Source organism: Perca fluviatilis, chromosome 22 (genome assembly GCF_010015445.1).
Source record: "Perca fluviatilis chromosome 22, GENO_Pfluv_1.0, whole genome shotgun sequence".
NCBI lineage: Eukaryota > Metazoa > Chordata > Actinopteri > Perciformes > Percidae > Perca > Perca fluviatilis.
Genome location: NC_053133.1, coordinates 2,014,089 through 2,031,121, shown reverse-complemented (window position 1 = coordinate 2,031,121; position 17,033 = coordinate 2,014,089). Strand labels below are relative to the sequence as shown.

The 17,033-nt window shown below is 41.5% G+C and overlaps 1 protein-coding gene across 4 annotated transcripts in view; it reads left to right on the top strand.

The window, feature by feature from the left end:
* The window catches only part of kcnh2b (potassium voltage-gated channel, subfamily H (eag-related), member 2b), a 378,618-nt gene that overhangs the window by 170,539 nt on the left and 191,046 nt on the right, over positions 1 to 17,033 (top strand). Inside the window, exon 1 of one of the 4 annotated variants that reach the window (XM_039789966.1) lies at positions 15,929 to 16,029. The exons of the other annotated variants lie outside the window; for them this stretch is intronic. The gene's annotated coding sequence lies outside the window, so the exon portion shown is untranslated. Of the gene's footprint in view, positions 1 to 15,928; positions 16,030 to 17,033 lie in introns of those variants that run through there. 4 annotated transcript variants of the gene reach the window in all.

Sequence of the window (17,033 nt, the reverse complement as noted above, 5' to 3'; positions counted from 1 at the left end):
TTTGTGTGGGACTGGGACAGTGTCTGTGTGTGTCTGCAGAAGTTAACAGCTGCAACAGATGAGCTTCAGGCTCTCTCTTACACTCTGGTTTCTATCACACAGCTTATAAACCAACACCTAGTGACAGTCAGCAATGACAATCGCATGCGCACACACACACACACACACAAAAACACACACTCTGCACTTGCATGTCAGCAGCACTGTAACATTCCACCGAACCTTTCCTCCTCAAACCTTGACATAAGTCCCCGTTCCTTATTTTCAGTTCCACTCTCTCTACCATCTCTCCCCCCCCCCCGTTACCAAGGCAACAACGTTCCCACAGTTAATGAAGCTGTCCCTTTAAATTAGGGAGCAGGTGCTGGACGGTGTTTGTTGTTCTTTCATCCTCAATTAAATGAAGAGATGATGATGCTTGTTTTTTATTGCCACCAGCTTTTTAAAGCCCCCATGTCATCTTATAACTGCAGCTGATTTATCACCCTTTGCCAATTTCCTCTTCTCTTACACACTCCCTCAATTTCTCTTTCCTTACACTATTGTTTTGACCCTTTTCCCACAATTTTCTCCCCCTACTACTTGATCCTCTTCCTCTCTCACTGTCTTCCTCTTGCTCTTATGCAAGCGATTGGCTCATTACAGTTAACAAGCCTTGTTGCTTGTTTGCCAAAAACTTGCCGCTTAGTTAAACCACAGAGCATGGCGATTACAAACTGTTTCAAAGTTGCTCCATACAGAGGAGACAATTACGGATTGTGTTTTGAAGAGGCCGGCTGGTAAATGAGCATGTCAGCATACAGCAGTGGACATGTGCTGCATTCACAGGCTTCTACCCTCATTTGGAAATTAGCACTGCTTTTGTAGATAGTGGTGGTGGTGGTGGTGGTGGTGGTTGGAGGGGCGGTTACTTCTTCATGTTTCAGGTGAGGAAAGAAAGGCTTGGGAAAGCTGGGAATGTACATCAGAGTATATCCCCCTCTCCCTCTCTCTCTCTCTCTCTCTCTCTCTCTCTCTCTCTCTCTCTCTTTCTCTCTCTCTCTCTTTCTCAGCCTATGCTGCTGAGAAAGAGAGACATTGCATAACCACATTGAAAGACGGAGAGAGTGAGTGAGGGAGTGGGAGAGAGACGGAGAGGGCAACACAGAGGGCAGAAAAGTGCACACAAAGGAATATCAGCAAAGAAAATGGAGAGGGATATCACTGATTAAAGACAAAAAAAAACATATAGATTTGCATATATGTATTCAAGCCATAAACATACAGCCCATACCATACAGTGCATAAGTATTTTAAGTGTTTGCTTAATTTTATGGAAATGACGGCCGACTGCCCATTGTGTGCGCTTACCTTTGTCAAAGACCATGAAAATGATGTACACCCGCGGAATTTTCCATTCAAATAAGCTCTTCTATTCAAATGACATTAACTGACCTTAAAATTGGCACTATTCGCACCACCTGGGCCCTGCCGGAGTTCTCTCTGACACACACACACTTTCACACACACGCTCCTGCTCGTGGATACAGCGCGTCTGCATGCTCTTGATTCTAGCGCGTGGTGTGTGGTGCTCTGTATTACCGTTTTCCTGTGACCTCTGTAACCTTTGTTCCTCTCCTGTTCTGATCCGGGAATGCTCTGGGTTGAATAACATCTCAAACTGTGAGCTCTGGGATGTTTTGGTCAAATAGAAACTCGGAGAAAGTCCTCTTTTATCTCTATCTGATTCTTCCTGGAGAATTTGTAATGTACAGTACATACCTGTCCGGCTTAAGTGTGCATTCCTGTCTGCTCTTTAAACAGTGAGAGTGCAGGAACGTCCGGCAGACAGGGACACCGAAGGATGGGACACTTCATCATATTAAATAACTGCAGCCTTGGACAGGAAATGAAACTTGTTCTTTCTCCTCTCCCTATCACTCTTCCACCTGCCACTGTCCACATAGTCCCATATAAAACATGTGTGTTTGACCCATAGACTGTCTTGAACCCTGGAGAGGCCATAGTGTTTTTTATTTAAGCAGAAGTGACCAGATTTACCTTTACCTTTATTGTGTTAAATAGTTAATGCTGTAAAGAGGCTGTGCTTCTTTTCCTCCTCAAATTACTCATTATATGCAAACACATTACATACATACATACTAAACATACATGCATGTTCCCTGCTGCTAACACAATGGAACATGTCTGTCGAAAAGAATAAAGACAATGCAGGCAGCCCTTGTGAAATAAGTCCTTTTCACTTCCAGGGTCTCTTTAATTGAGGAGCTTCTCCCAGATAATAGTAATATCAAATATCTCTCTTGTTAATGAGGACTTCCTGATGGAATCCATATTTGCCAAGCTGATAGAGGTGTATGGAGCTTTAATTAACCCAATTTATATATGAAACCATGTCAAACCAAATCCTGTCCAGGTGCATTGGTATACTGATCATAGAATCAGTGGTGAGTTTAAAATATCTCATGTTTTTATTACCTATCACTACTATTATTTTATTTATTTCCTTTTTCTAATACCATTTCATTAATTATGGACCGCCCTCCCTCTTTGTTTTAATGTGTGTGTGTGTGTGTGAGAGTGTGTTTGTTTGTATGTATGTATGTATGTATGTGTAGTTATACACTCATATTTGTCAGCACTCTTGACTTTTATTTAAAGTCCTAAAGAGAAAATGTATTATAGTACATTACAAATATGTACTAAATTACGTAAATGTGTGGCTGTATGGTGAGTGGGTTTATAGGGTGGGTGGGGTTGGTACAATATCAAAGAACTTCCTTGCGTTGCACTCACTGTAATTCTGTTCAATTCTATGCAAAAATACCAAAAACAATATCTCATGTGCAGTCAGGTGTGCATATCACTCTGTGATTCCTGTTCAATTTGATTGCGCATGCATGTGAAATGATGAAGGGTCAGAAGGGTCACAGTCATCCTTCCAAGCTCCATGATGCAATTATAATGAACAGACCCGAATGAGATCCACAAACCCTCCAGGCAGACCCTGTGATGTGTGAATTTTCATTCTCAAATGATGAACGTCGGAAAAGCAAGCAGAGTGCTTTTAAAACATGTCATAACTTGATTTTAATTTCATCTCCCTCTCGAAAACCAGACAACTGTAGCAAAAAGTGAAATTAGAAGGGAAGTGTAGAGAACATGCTCTCCGATTTCTTTTTTCCCCCATTTGCATTTTGTGTCTTATCAGCTTGAAGGAAATGTAATTGAACATGCGAGCGTTACCAGGATGGACCTCAGCGTGTCAATTTCTTCTGACCTCTGTTGTTTTCATAGCATGTAGCCGGTGCTGTGGAACACTCCTGACATGTAATCTGTAGGAACCTGTGTGTCTACGTGCTTACACACGTGTAGATGTTTGTGATGTGTGATACATACTTTTAAGTGTGTGGGTATTACGTCGTGTTTTTCACTCAGTGGGGATGCTGGACTGGATTTACCCTGCAGAGATCTGAGGAGCACAAAGAAATTGGAGGAAAACGGCACCGGAGCAATCCCAGAAGTGGAACATCAAGGCTGTAGACTAGTGCTCCAGTACTGACATGTAATCTGTTAATAGCGGTGTGTGTGTCGTGAGCAGAGTGAAGTGAGCGAGACATCCAGCCGACTATGCTGTATGTGTTTGACACCGTAGACTCACACAATGCCACTGGTAGAGACATTTGGACAGCTCGGTTGTTGATCCTTTACAGGTGGCTTATTAAACTGTTACATCCAGTAAAGGAGCCTGAAGCCACTCACACACCATCCTGTGCGGTCACAGTTGTACCCTTTTATACGTGTGTGTGTGTGTGTGTGTGTGTGTGTGTGTGTGTGTGTGTGTGTGTGTGTGTGTGTGTGTGTGTGTGTGTGTGTGTGTGTGTGTGTGTGTCAGCCGATACACAAGTTCAGGTATCGGAATTGGTATCGGGAAGCAAAAACTGGTATCGGGCCATCTCTAGTACCTGCCAACAGGTACGTTTTTTTAGTATCACCTCCGTTGAGGTTCCAAGCGAGCTGAGGCGATACCAAAAGGTGACGTGAAAACCTGCAGACTACTGATTGGTCAGAGAGAATCGTCACTAATCACTGCGTCATCATTGCTAGCGACAGACGGGGGTGTCCTAAATGCGAAATTACGAATTCTACTATGGCCACGCCAAGACCCGCCCTTCAGTAGCATTCACACACTGCTATTGGCCAGGCGTCCATGCTTACATGTAAAAAAAATCGGCTTATCCTAACCTTAACCCCTCAAGGTCAATGCCTAACCCCAACCAATCGAGCTGCTATTATAGGCCGGGTCTTGGCGTGGCCATAGTAGGATTCGTAAATTTGCGTTTTTGCTGTCTCCAGCTTCTTTAGAAACTAAATGTGTCTTCTGGCAAACAGCCACATGCCGAGAATAAAAAACAACACACCTCCAGCAGAGCCGAGCTGGTACTATCAGTGGGTAAGCGCCAATTTTGTCCACTTCGTCCACCTTTCTGCTAGCAAACTACCTGAACCTGTCCCCTCTGGGTGTAAATTAAACAGGTTTTTGGATCCAGTTTACAGTTTTTTTTACGATCGCTATGACAATTTTTTCAGTACTTTTAACAACTTTCCTAAACTGTTAACACAGTTAGCACATCTGTCTGTGTAGGCTTTACAATTAACACATTTCTTGTTGCTTTGACACAAATTGCATACAGTTAACACAAATTTAAAATGCTTGAACATCTTTTACAAACAAGCTCAACCAAGACCAAAACAATGGATGCCAAAATTCACAAATGCTTTCACACTGTAAGTCAGAACAGATACCATCAGGTTCTACACCTAACTTATAGGCTAAAGTGAAAGTTACAAACAGCTGTTCACAAATATATCCCCTGCATTTTATTCCATTGCTACTGAGAAACAGCTGATTGATGCAAATACATCAATCCCAGCTGATTCCCATCTAGGAAACACACTCAGGTGTTGAGGCTCTTTCAATCGCATGACCATATGTTACGTAAAATGTAATTCTCACAAATGAAATGAATCCATAATGTGTTGGAAGTTTGATCATGGTTGCCTGATCTGCAGTCACGCACTCTTGAGCATCCCTTTACTTACATCAACATCACATTGCATTTAGTGTACTACAATATATTCCTAAACAAGATGTTATTAAGATAGTGTCATGTTGCCATTTTGTACGTTTTTTTTGCACTCTGAAAATCACACCTTGTCTTCACAATATGCACAGCATATTTGGAGGAGCCAATTCTGGGTAAAGGTAGGGTGCTGCTGTGGACCTTGGACCGCTTTATTACACTTCACTCTTCATCTCTCAAGCATAAGTATCTGTGATCAGTCACCTTCCCTCCATTACTTCATTCTCTAATTTCTCAATCCTGTCAATAGAAGAGAGTGGATGGGAAGACTTAATGAAGGCAGAGGAAGGAAGAGAGTGCTCTAGATTGGAAACAGGCTTTTCTGATTAACTTTGCTCTAATAGTAAGTGGTAGGGAGGGACTATGGAAGGAAGGGATTAGTTCGATCAAGAGAGAGAATTGTGTTAGATTGATTCTGGCATGTTCCTGTTATATGTAATCATTCTCTTTATTCATCTTCTGCATCATCCGCAAAACAATTGATCTTTAAGATATTAGTATGTATCACTGAGTGCTTCCTAGGAACAAATACCTATTTGACATTCAGTGATAGTATTGCAGATACCAATCACTAGAGTAAGTTATTGCTTTCATCATAGCCTCAGCTAAAATCAGATCGCAGTTGAAATAATAAATTCTGGCTTACTCCACTCACTCGAATGCCCACTAAACTATCTTAGGTTATTTTTAAATGGCAAGAAATATGACTGCACTAAGTAAAATATAGACTCCTCACCTCACCTAAGACATACTTTAGTGAATTACAACTTCCAGGGAGTAACCTTTACTTTTCAAGTAGTCATTTTTATTTATTTCTCTTATTAGTAACAACATGGGAATACCAGACATGTTTTTGCCAATCCAGTCCTCCACCTTAAGGTTTCCAGGCCTGGATAAGAGATAATAAGAACAAACTGAGGCCAGGGCTCCACTCAACACCATGTTCTTTATCCAGGGCGGGAGCCCTCTGGGACGGACAGCTAGTTTAATGGATCCCCCTGTCAGGCTGGAGCTTTGTCAACTTCCCAACCACCCTGCTCCCATCAGTTTGCTGCATCAATCAAATAAACAGCTCCACTGGCGTTATTTCGTATGTACATGTTTGAAGCATACACACTTGCACATATAAACAGGCTCACACACCAGGACAATCCAGCTCCCACTGTGCCACAGAAACACACAGATCAACACAGCTATTTGTCTCTATTACAGGTGAGGGAGGATGATAACTTATTGTCTGGAGTAGTTTGTCCTTCCACAGATTCTCATCCCCAAACAATCTAGAAAAAGGTTCAGTGGTCAACCGCATGGCATTTGTGTGTGTGTGTGTGTGTGTGCGCGCACGTGTGCGTGTGTATGTGCGTGTAGTATCAATGTTAGAAGATGGAGTAATGTTACATCACTTATCAGAGGACAGCTGGTGGCCAAGATCAGAGGGACGGGGGGGGTTCAACACCAATATTAACTGTCTGCATGACTTTCACACACACACACACACACACACACACAGGCAAATGCTACGTGAACAAAAGCACACACACCAATTTCTTTTTCCATCCTGTCATCCAGATCCATGCCCAGCCCTCTCAGAACAACACACCTGTATGAGGCTCAGAGCTGGGGTGTAGGATAGCTAGATTGTATCTCGTGTGTGTGTGTGTGTGTGTATTTGCTATTATGCATATTACCTTCAAGAATAATAAGGAAAGATTGTTGTGCCCTGCCACCTAGTGGTTTACTAGGACCAGTAAGAAATGCTGTACTGGAACAGAGAGTCAATAAGATTTCAGTCTGTAGACTAAAGACTTCCAGAACGAGCTCATTAAAACCCCTAAGATCCGTCCCCTGATAAACATGATACTTATGTTGTTTCATTTGCCACTTTAACATGCTCTACGGTAACGTACTTGGTTTTGAGTGGGCGTTATAATTATCATAATCACTAGAATCAATAACGACAACAACAATTACACAGAGTGAATAACACAGCAGAGTTAAGCTAAGGTAAGTCCTGTGAATTTAATCTGTTTACCTCCACTTTGTATTGCTTGGGCTTCCATGGTGATTAATACACAGGTAATTAGGGATGCCGGTGTGTTCTGGGTGAGATGTATGTCGGAGGCGTGCATACAGTAATGGCTGACTGTTTCTTTCTGCACTCAAACAGTTGAACTCCGAAAGTTTTCAAGGTAATGGGACAGTAGTTAGGGTGCTGCCGGGATTCCCCCGCGACAATGACACAAGGCGACGTTGATCAGGACTTGTTAATCTGATTAATGAAACTAGAGTCATTACTCTTCATGTCCAAGGGGGGACATTCCCTTTCCTCATGCTCATTTCCAGCGAGGTCAAAGGTCATAGTGGAGCTGGCAGGAATTCAGGGCTTTTAATGTGGCCTTCTCATTGTCTTCTATGACCAGCATCGTTCAACAATTTCTCACACTGAACAGTGTGAGTAAAGGCTAAAGCAACACGTAACACAAATGTCTTTTTATCCCATTCTCATGACATTTACAGTGAACAATATATTCAGCCACTCACGATGACTCTTCCACCCTGGCATTGTACCCATTCTGCACAAGGAAATCAGTTTCCTTTAGGAAAAATGTTTGATTTGTTGCAGACCTTTATCTTAGGTGTCCAAAAGCATTCACTCTCCACAGTATCCACTATATAGCATGTTTGCCATATACGGTCCGCCATCATATATAGTACACTCAAATAATCGCACAATGCAATGTAAAATTGATGGTCATTTACCAGGAGCCGCTGGTAGCAAGCTGTGTTCTGCAACAACAGAACCAACTACATTAGGCGCCTATTGACCTTATTAGCAGAAAATAGATTTTTGATTTTGCTACTTGATGCACAATAGAGTCCTCTAGGCATATACGTGGTCAGTAGTGGAAGTAAATAAGTGAATGATTTCATTCACAGCCTCAGTCTGTTTAAATTGTCACAGCACATCACTTTAAAATGCCTTACTTCAAACAGCAAGCAAGCAACACAGAGAGCAGAAGCGGAAGGGAATACCCAGATGTTCCGGATGTCAGGGATTATTCTGGAAATGTACTTCCGTTGATCCAGACTATCTTTACTATTAAATTAAGTAAACACAAGCAGACAGTGAGAGTTCTTGCGGTCCCCACATGGTATCTCTGTAGCTTGCTCAATCGCCCCGATGCGTATTACACTTTTGAGACGGTGCACATGTCAACAGTCACTCAGTTCAGTAATGGCTGTTTATCAGGAGGTCACACGAGATATGAAGTGGTCCAGATCTTGTAATGCTCATCCATTGATATTAATAATTAATGAAACTATGTACATTGTATTTTCCTGTGATGAATGACACCTTTGGATTCAAGCAGGGTTTCTTCAGCTCTGAACGTGGCTAGGAACATAACAAGCTTAGCCAGTTGGCCTGCAGCCAGCCGGCTTGTATAATATTAAGCCGTCTCGGTGGGTCTATGGATATGAAGATCTGCACCTTTTCCTCTTTTAGTTTTTCTTTTCTTTGTCTGCCAAATAGTGATGGAGCGGAGGAGAGTGTGTCTGCAAATGAGACTCTCCGCCTTGTCCATTCCCCTCTGTCACTTTGTCACTATGTGTGTGTGTGTGTGTGTGTGTGTGTGTGTGTGTGTGTGTGTGTGTGTGTGTGTGTGTGAGTGATAGAGAACAGAACAGCTGAGATAAAACACAGCTCACATCCTCATCCTCTTACATCTTTCTAACTCTCACAGACAGATGCCCCCCACCCCTTCCCTTCCCTTTTGTCTGCAATGGACAGTAACCATGATCTTATGATTTTCAGAAAAGGTAAATAAGAAGAAGATATCTATTTACAAAAACATGAGGTGTGGTGAGTAATGGCATCAGTGTTGAGTGGAGTGTACGGATCAGTGAAGAATGTGTGGATGAATGTTGACTGCAACAAAAATGCCAGAACAAACCCAAACCAGGAGAGATGTGGAGCCTAGGAGAGAGAGAGAGACAGAGAGAGAGAGAGAGAGAGAGAGAGAGACAATGATACAGGACTGGTAGAAATAGACTAGGCTGAAGCCTACACAGCCTATTACTGTACCTGAATGACCCTCCCAGGAGAAGGCCGATGAAGCCTCAGCAGGCAGAAAGGGAGGGGTCGTAACACCCTGTCCTGATGGAAATACAGACATGTACTGTAATAGCACTCTGAATAAATAAATCCTTCCACACTGTTTACAAGTACAGCAACAGCTGTGGGTTATGTAAGTGACACTCTCTTTGACAACAGTTTGATACTAATAAGAACTTGAAATATTGTGTGCTCTTCAAAGCTGGCACGTTCTTTTTTTCATGAGTTGATTAATAAGAAAGTCCCTTGAGGGGAAAATTTCAATAATCAGTCAATCAATCAATCCATCATTTTTATTTGTCACATGTAATTATATGGAACAATTCCAGTGAAACGTACTCCCACTGTGCCCAATCCTTAGCTATGCTTAACCATGGCCCTGTGGACATCACAATAGCCTTGAATTTGAACGTTTTTGGATGTTGCCCATGTTTTCATCCTAAACTTTGACCCCGTCACTGTGTTTTCACTTCATCATAGGGCTGAACCAAATCGCAATCGGGATTTGAAAGAATGCGATTAGCTAACCGTGACGACCGTGATTAATCAAATGTGCAATATTTAGTAATATTTGGTTTAACATTTTTTATACCTCTTTTTATTATTATATTTACTGTAATGCTGTAATAATGTGACATATCACAGGTTGTTAACAGAAATATCCTATTTTCAGTGGATTTTCATTTATTTTGTATAACTTTGTTATTATTACATGATGGCAGAAGCAGTAATATACTGAGGCAGATCAGACATTTCACTTTACAGAAAGTTTTTTTTTTTTTTATTATTCCAACTTTAGCTTTTGTGATAAATGTTCTATGTTGACTGTTCAATGTTCCATGCTTATTAAAAGAAAAACAAAAAAATAAAAAATACCAAGATGGCGACGGCCAAAATGCAAACTCACGGCTTCAAAATGGCACAAATCAATGGACTATCAATGGACGCTAATGCTACATCCATTCTTTTTTGTATGGTTTAATTATATATATACATATATATGTTTGTATAATAAATGTGTGTATAGGATGTGATGTGTACAGTGGCCCTCGGGCTGCTAGGCTAGGCTAAGCTCTTTCTGAGCCTCTGCTGGCCAGTCATAGTTTAGGAAGAGCTTCAGTGAATCCCCATGAACTGAATGCGTGGTTTAAAGCCTATACCTTGTAAAGGGCAGTTGTTGCGTAATTCAGTTGTTTCTTTAATCCACACGTGCCTCTCGGTAGCCAGTACCTTTTTCTCACCTCACCAAGGAGAAAAGGCTGTTACCTGGGTGGTTTGGATCTTAAATCATTCTCGTGTAAATATCCTTGAGGCAGGGTAGGGCCTATTGTATGTTCAGACCAACGCCCCACTCTTTGCAGGGCCTTGCGGTCCTGTTCATGGCTGTTGCCGTACCAGACAGTGATGTTCCCCGTCAGGACAATCTCGATGATGCAGGACTAGAAATCCCTCAGTATTTGAGGGGATCCCCAGAATTTCCTGAGGTGTATGTCTGAGGTGTAACAATCATCACTGAGTCAGTATGCAGCGCCCAGGTCAGGCCCTCAGTGATGTGGACACTTGAAGCTCGTTGATATTAAGGGGGGGCATAGTTAGGTTGACCAGCAAGTCAGGTCCTCAACTTCTTTCAGGTAGACCCCCCCACAGCTGTGTCGTCAGCAGACTCGATGGTGGTGTTGGAGTCGATAGTGGCTGCACGGTTATGTGTGTACAGGGAGTACATCAGGGGACTCAAAACACATATACACATGCACACACACACACCACAGTGAACATGTACAATTCTCCCAAATGTAGAGCAGAAATATTTGATGGCCAGTCTGTGTTTTGTTGCACCATTGACAGTAAATAAGATTGTGTTATATGTGTATATCTGTGTGTGTGAGTGTGTGTGTGTATGTGTGTGTGTGTGTGTGTGTGTGTGTGTGTGTGTGTGGTGCGTGTGTGTGTGTGGTTTGTGTTTCATTTTTATGTGTGAAAAGTGCTATATAAATCTATATAAATAAAGTGACTGTTCGAGACAAACAGAAATGCCTATAATAACAGCAATTAAGTCTATTCATATGTAATGCATAATGTATGTATGAAAAAATATTAAAAATCTAAAACTGCATGCTTTTGGTTACAGTATGTCAGATTCATATAGTACTGTATATGCACAAGTTTGCAGGAAAAAATCCTGCTGTCATAAAAATCATATAATCCTGTGTAGTTTAGATATACAACTCTGAAATGCCTGATATATATATTTTTTTTAATCTCTGACTCTCTAAGCACACCCCTCTGATCCCTTCACCTCAGTACAGAAGTGAGGAGCTGGTTGATCAAACTCTAATCCTTTTCTCTGTTAATCCACTTGCTCTATAGCAGAGATTATGGTACTAATTTCCGCACCAGCACATTGCGGGATGCTCTGTGGAAGAGAGGGAAGCCGGAGTGGGGAGCCAGTTGTTGCTTAACTTGTTTATCTTTCCCAGTTTGAGAAGGTTAAGAAGCAGATACTTAACTAATACTAACACCTACTTGACCTTAGGAGTACTCTCATTGGAGGTACCTTTCAGCTTCTGAGTTGTATGTGGTCTGACATCAGGTTAATTGAGGGCAGCCAAATCTCTGTTTACTGTTCTACAATCCTCTCTCATCTCCTGCTAAACTGGAAGAAAGATGTTCCTGAACAGCTAATCCTTCCCACCTTGTCCCTCTAAACCCAACACTGTCCCTTACAGTCTGCTGGAGCTTTCATACACTGAGTGGGTCAAGTGAGTTAGCTGCATAGACAGTATATAAACTGGACCAACAGGTCCCGAGTCTCTGGACGGAGACCAGTGAAGGATATTAGAAGCACTTTCCCGGTGCTGGCTGAGCGTTACTGAGCAGCCTCCAACTGAGCTTGAAGACGTAGATGTGACGTGAGCAACCTGTCTGAAAGTGTGAAGTCTTCTGGTAGCTGTGCCGAGAGAAATCTCAATCATTCCCAATCTTACAGAGACGGAGAGCGTAGGTATATGTAAGGAGATAACATAGGCACAGGCTAATTACTGATCACTAACATGCTAGTTAACATTAGTAATTAAACTTAAAAAGCTAATGGAAGTCCAAACTGCCTCTGAGCTTCTCCTGTACTATACGGTAATTTGTCTACTATGTGACAGTAAGTCTCGTGGTTATGAAACAATTGTTAACCTATTTTTACAAAAGCATCTGCTACGGAGCCATAACGTGAGATACAAGGTAATGGAGCCTTTTATACATTGTTGTGTTTCTTTAGAAATAAACAACGGACAAATAGAGTCTTTAAACGCTTCAGATGTAAAGTTATTCGCTGTCAAAGTGACGCCAAAATGAATGGGAGTCAATGGGATGCTAACGACGGGCGGGTGCTTGTTAGCATCAAAATGGCGCCATGGGAGCTACGCGTTGTGAGGAGAAGCTTACCCCCCTTGGTTACCTGTTTGCTAGGGCGTAATTTCCACTGTAGCGTTCGTCCAATCAGGTGCAGCCATAGTGGTTGTAGGAGGGTGGAGCCTGTTTTCTTTGCTTGTCAGTGGTCAAAGTGACGAGAAACAGATAACTTTCTTTCTTTTTTTTAAGTTCAAGCACTTTATTGTCATTGTGTAGCACAACGAGATTACTTTGTGACAGTCCAAGGGTGCGCTAAAAGTGATCAAATACATGTACGATAGTCCTGGAACAATTTAAAGAAATATAAATAAATCTTATAATAATAAAATAAATGTAAGTTTATCTAGAATTGCATATACTATAAAATAACAACATAGGATAATAATATGAAATATAAGCTGAAAATATAAGTAAAAGTTAAGTACTAAAATATATAAATTTAAATGAGATAAAGCTAACATATAAATAGGAGCTAACCATAAGTGCACAAGTTGCGTTATAGCATCAGAGTTTCTTAAATGGCTGGTTGGTTAAATTGTGCAGTAGAATTAGTGGCTAGTGGCTAACCCACTAGCATGCAATGCTGGGAAGCGGGGCGATCCCTGCCGTGAAAAAAGCCTGTATGGGCGCTGTGTGTGTCTTTCCTCCACCAGACAGCAGCAGTAGTGTCTCTCCTTTTTCGCCATGTTTACATAACGTTTGTGTGCCAGAGAGACAGGGAGCACTCTCTCTTCCTATTGGTCGATGTCAAGGACCACGTCGTAGAACATTAGTCACACTAAGCGGAAAAAGACAACAAATTCTGACATGCTAGACTGCGTCTGCGTCGTGTTCGTGAAGCGTCCCAGACGTTAGATCGCTGATCTTTGATTGGGTCCCGACCCTCATTATCGGGCACGACTCTGAACGTTTGTCTGCGACGTGTCTGTCGGCTCAAAATCGGGCTGAATTTGTGTCGTCTGATCCTGGCATTACTCAACAGCATCCACACCAGAAGGAGCTGTCTTAAGATTTTGGTGGCAGTGATGGTCAGCCTCCCAACAAATCTGAGTAGTTCTTAAAATTTTTTAGTAAGTTTTGTACAGTAGTCTGTTGGGGCTTTTATTTGAACACACCCCTGGTCCACCACGAGCAGTTTGCACTCTGTGCTTTTTTTTTTCGGGATGTGTTTTTATTGCATTGTGATAATCTCTGACTGAGATTATCAGCTGGTACACGCTGAGTTGGAATACATCCAGGCGGAGCATTTAGATGAAATGTCATTTGCCCCGTTAACCTCAGAGCTCAATTTATTTCAGATGCTGTCGGACAAAAAAAACGGTAGACGGAGACGCTATGATGGTCCACAACAAACGGCTCTGATAGGCCTAAAACATGTAATAATAATAATAATAATAATAATGTATTTTATTTATATAGTGCTTTTAAAAATAATTGAAAACACTTTACAATAAAACCAGGACATTAAGCACATTAAAAAACAAGTGAAACAATAAAGCCAGCAAAAAAACAGCAGGTAAAATGTAATATCATTAGAGGGAGTTCCAGAGGGAGGGGGCTGCGATGGTGAAAGCTCTGTCACCCCAGGTACGATGCGTGGTCCTGAGTGGTGGGGAGAGGAGGTTTGCATCAGAGGAGCGGAGGTTATAGGGGGCGGTGGAGCAGGTCTGTGAGGTAGGAAGGAGCCTGGTTATGGAGGGCTTTGTGGGTGAAGAGGAGGACTTTAAACTGGATGTGTTGGGAACAAGGAGCCAGTGATGGGGTCATGTAGGCTTAACCCCTTGATGTTCGCCACTCTGACACACACACACACACACACACACACACACACACACACACACACACACACACACACACACACACACACACACACACACACACACACACACACACACACACACAGATAAACCCACCCATGTGTGCATGTGTTTACAAAGACTTAGGGTACTGTAGAACACACTGTACTCATTCATTTATGTATGTATGCAGACATCATTATTATTATTATTATTGTTATTATATTATATTATCAGATATGTATTTAAAGTAAACACACTCTTGCAAATAAACACACAATCAGAGAATTGGAACATACCTGATTGAGTGTTCCAGATTCATTAGAAGAACTGAAAATAAAAACTTCTTATAATGTATTAGACTTAAACGATGAACTAAAGTGGAATCCTCTTTTGTTGATATTTAATCCTACAGTGTGTGTGTGTGTGTGTGTGTGTGTGCGTGTGCACATATACATGTGTACAAATCACATCTGTCATTCACAAAACACACACCACTGTGTCCTGTGTCTTAACAGAAACACACACACACACTCCCAGCTGTGTGGTCTGGGAGACTGCTGAGGAAATCAAGAGTTGCTGCTTCACTGTCTGGGACTGCAGACCTGTACGAAAAGCAAAGTGTTTTCAAGGCCTTTGTCTTCCATGAATACATGTACACCGGTTCCAAGAATAGGATCCACGTAGCGGTGACAGTAATTGCAACTAACTGTGTTTGACAACGTAAAATGATATATTTATTATTTTCAAATGATTTACTTGTTTACATGGACCAAGTTGATAAAACTTGCATTTCTCCCAAACAGTATGTCTGCTATTGGTTTGGCTTTTCCTTCAGGGCAAACCTGCTCCATCATCAGTGTAAGCAGGAACATTAAAGTGATATCATAATAATGTATAACTATTATGATATCACTTTAATGTTCCTGCTTACACTGATGATGGCAAAGATATCGAATTCAACCTACCTATTGGTTGTATAGAAATGACAGTATTTGAGATGATATTTTTTGCCATGGTCTTTGAGGTCATTTTTAACTTCTGTCATTCTCACTTGTCTTTAGGACATAATCTTGTCATACAAAAAAAACAACTGTGTCTTCAAGTTTTCTTGCCTTTTTGGCTGCAGAGCTGTTTAAAGCAGCTTCAGGTGGAGCTGTTAAAAAAAGGCTGTTAAAGCTGTTAATGAAAACAGGCATGAATGACCCAAAAGCTTATGATTGTACACGAGACTAGGCATCTACCTATACATGTGCACATAAGCATGCATGGACACACACACACACACACACACACACACTCTGCTAGAAATGGCCAGATGGTGTAATCCTTTAGTATTCCCTGTGTTTCACATTTTTCCCCTCCTGTGTTGGGATTATGCTGTTGTCCAATCCGATTTCGGCCCACTCTCCAGTGATGATGTGGATGAATGATAGGCGGGCGGGTGAGTGAGGCAGGCGTGCAGTAGACACACTGTCGGGTTGTACAGCGTATCGTGTCGGATGTAAATGCTCCTGCCAAAACCCTTGCGGCTGCCATTTGTAGAGCCCGTTACTGACTTTTTGCTGTCCAGGTAAGAGACGGGATCACTCAGGGGGAACTTTTTAATATCAAGAGGACACTTTAGGCAGTGGCCAATGTGTCCATGTTTAGAGGAAACAAATATAAGCTTGAGGATTACAGTGACAAACTAGTAACTACTAAATAGCTTTCTTAAATTCTCAAAACCTTTATTTTGACATTGCAAACTGGATGCTTTTCTTTGTGGCTTGGTTCTATGGTTGCTAGGACAAGGGGGGCAAGGAGTTGTATGGCCTAGAAGGACAGATTAAATGTGATTTAAATAATGTGTAACATGACAATATGGCTGCAGTATACCGTGTATCATTTTGAATACATTACAGGCCCCAGTATTCATTTTGCTGGAAATTGAAATATCCATTAAACCACTTGCTGCACAATGTAAACAATGTAAACTCTAAAGTCATACATTTCCCTAGATGTTTTCAGATACCATATATTCTCCATCGGATGTTAAATGATGTCCCAGTAGTTGCATTGATTTTGTCTTCATCATCCTGTATGATTTATTTGGTGTTTGATGCCATTTTCATGTCTCAGTGTGTGGCTTTTTGTGTACATGTGGATTTTGATTCTTTAAAGGTTCAAATACCTAGTGTCAGAACCAGAATAGCAAGTTATTTTGACTTCCAGTCAGAAGAAAAAACTTTGTCTTTTAATGTATTAGACAATGAACTAAAGGTAAATCCTCTTTAGTTGACATTTAATCCTACAGTGTGTGTGTGTGTGTGTGTGTGTGTGTGTGTGTGTGTGTGTGTGTGTGTGTGTATTTGCATGCATGCACAGGTGTGCGAGCATGCGCATGTGTGTGTTTACAAATCATACACATCACTGCGTCAGGTGTATTTTGACTTCCAGTCTAGCTGGTATGTACAGTGTATCCAGGCCTATAGACCTGGTAGAAAACTCCCAGCCACTTACTGTCATATGGAGTCTAATTTCACACTTACTTTGCCGTTTTAGCACTCATGTCATCAGGCGGATAAGCAAACGTGT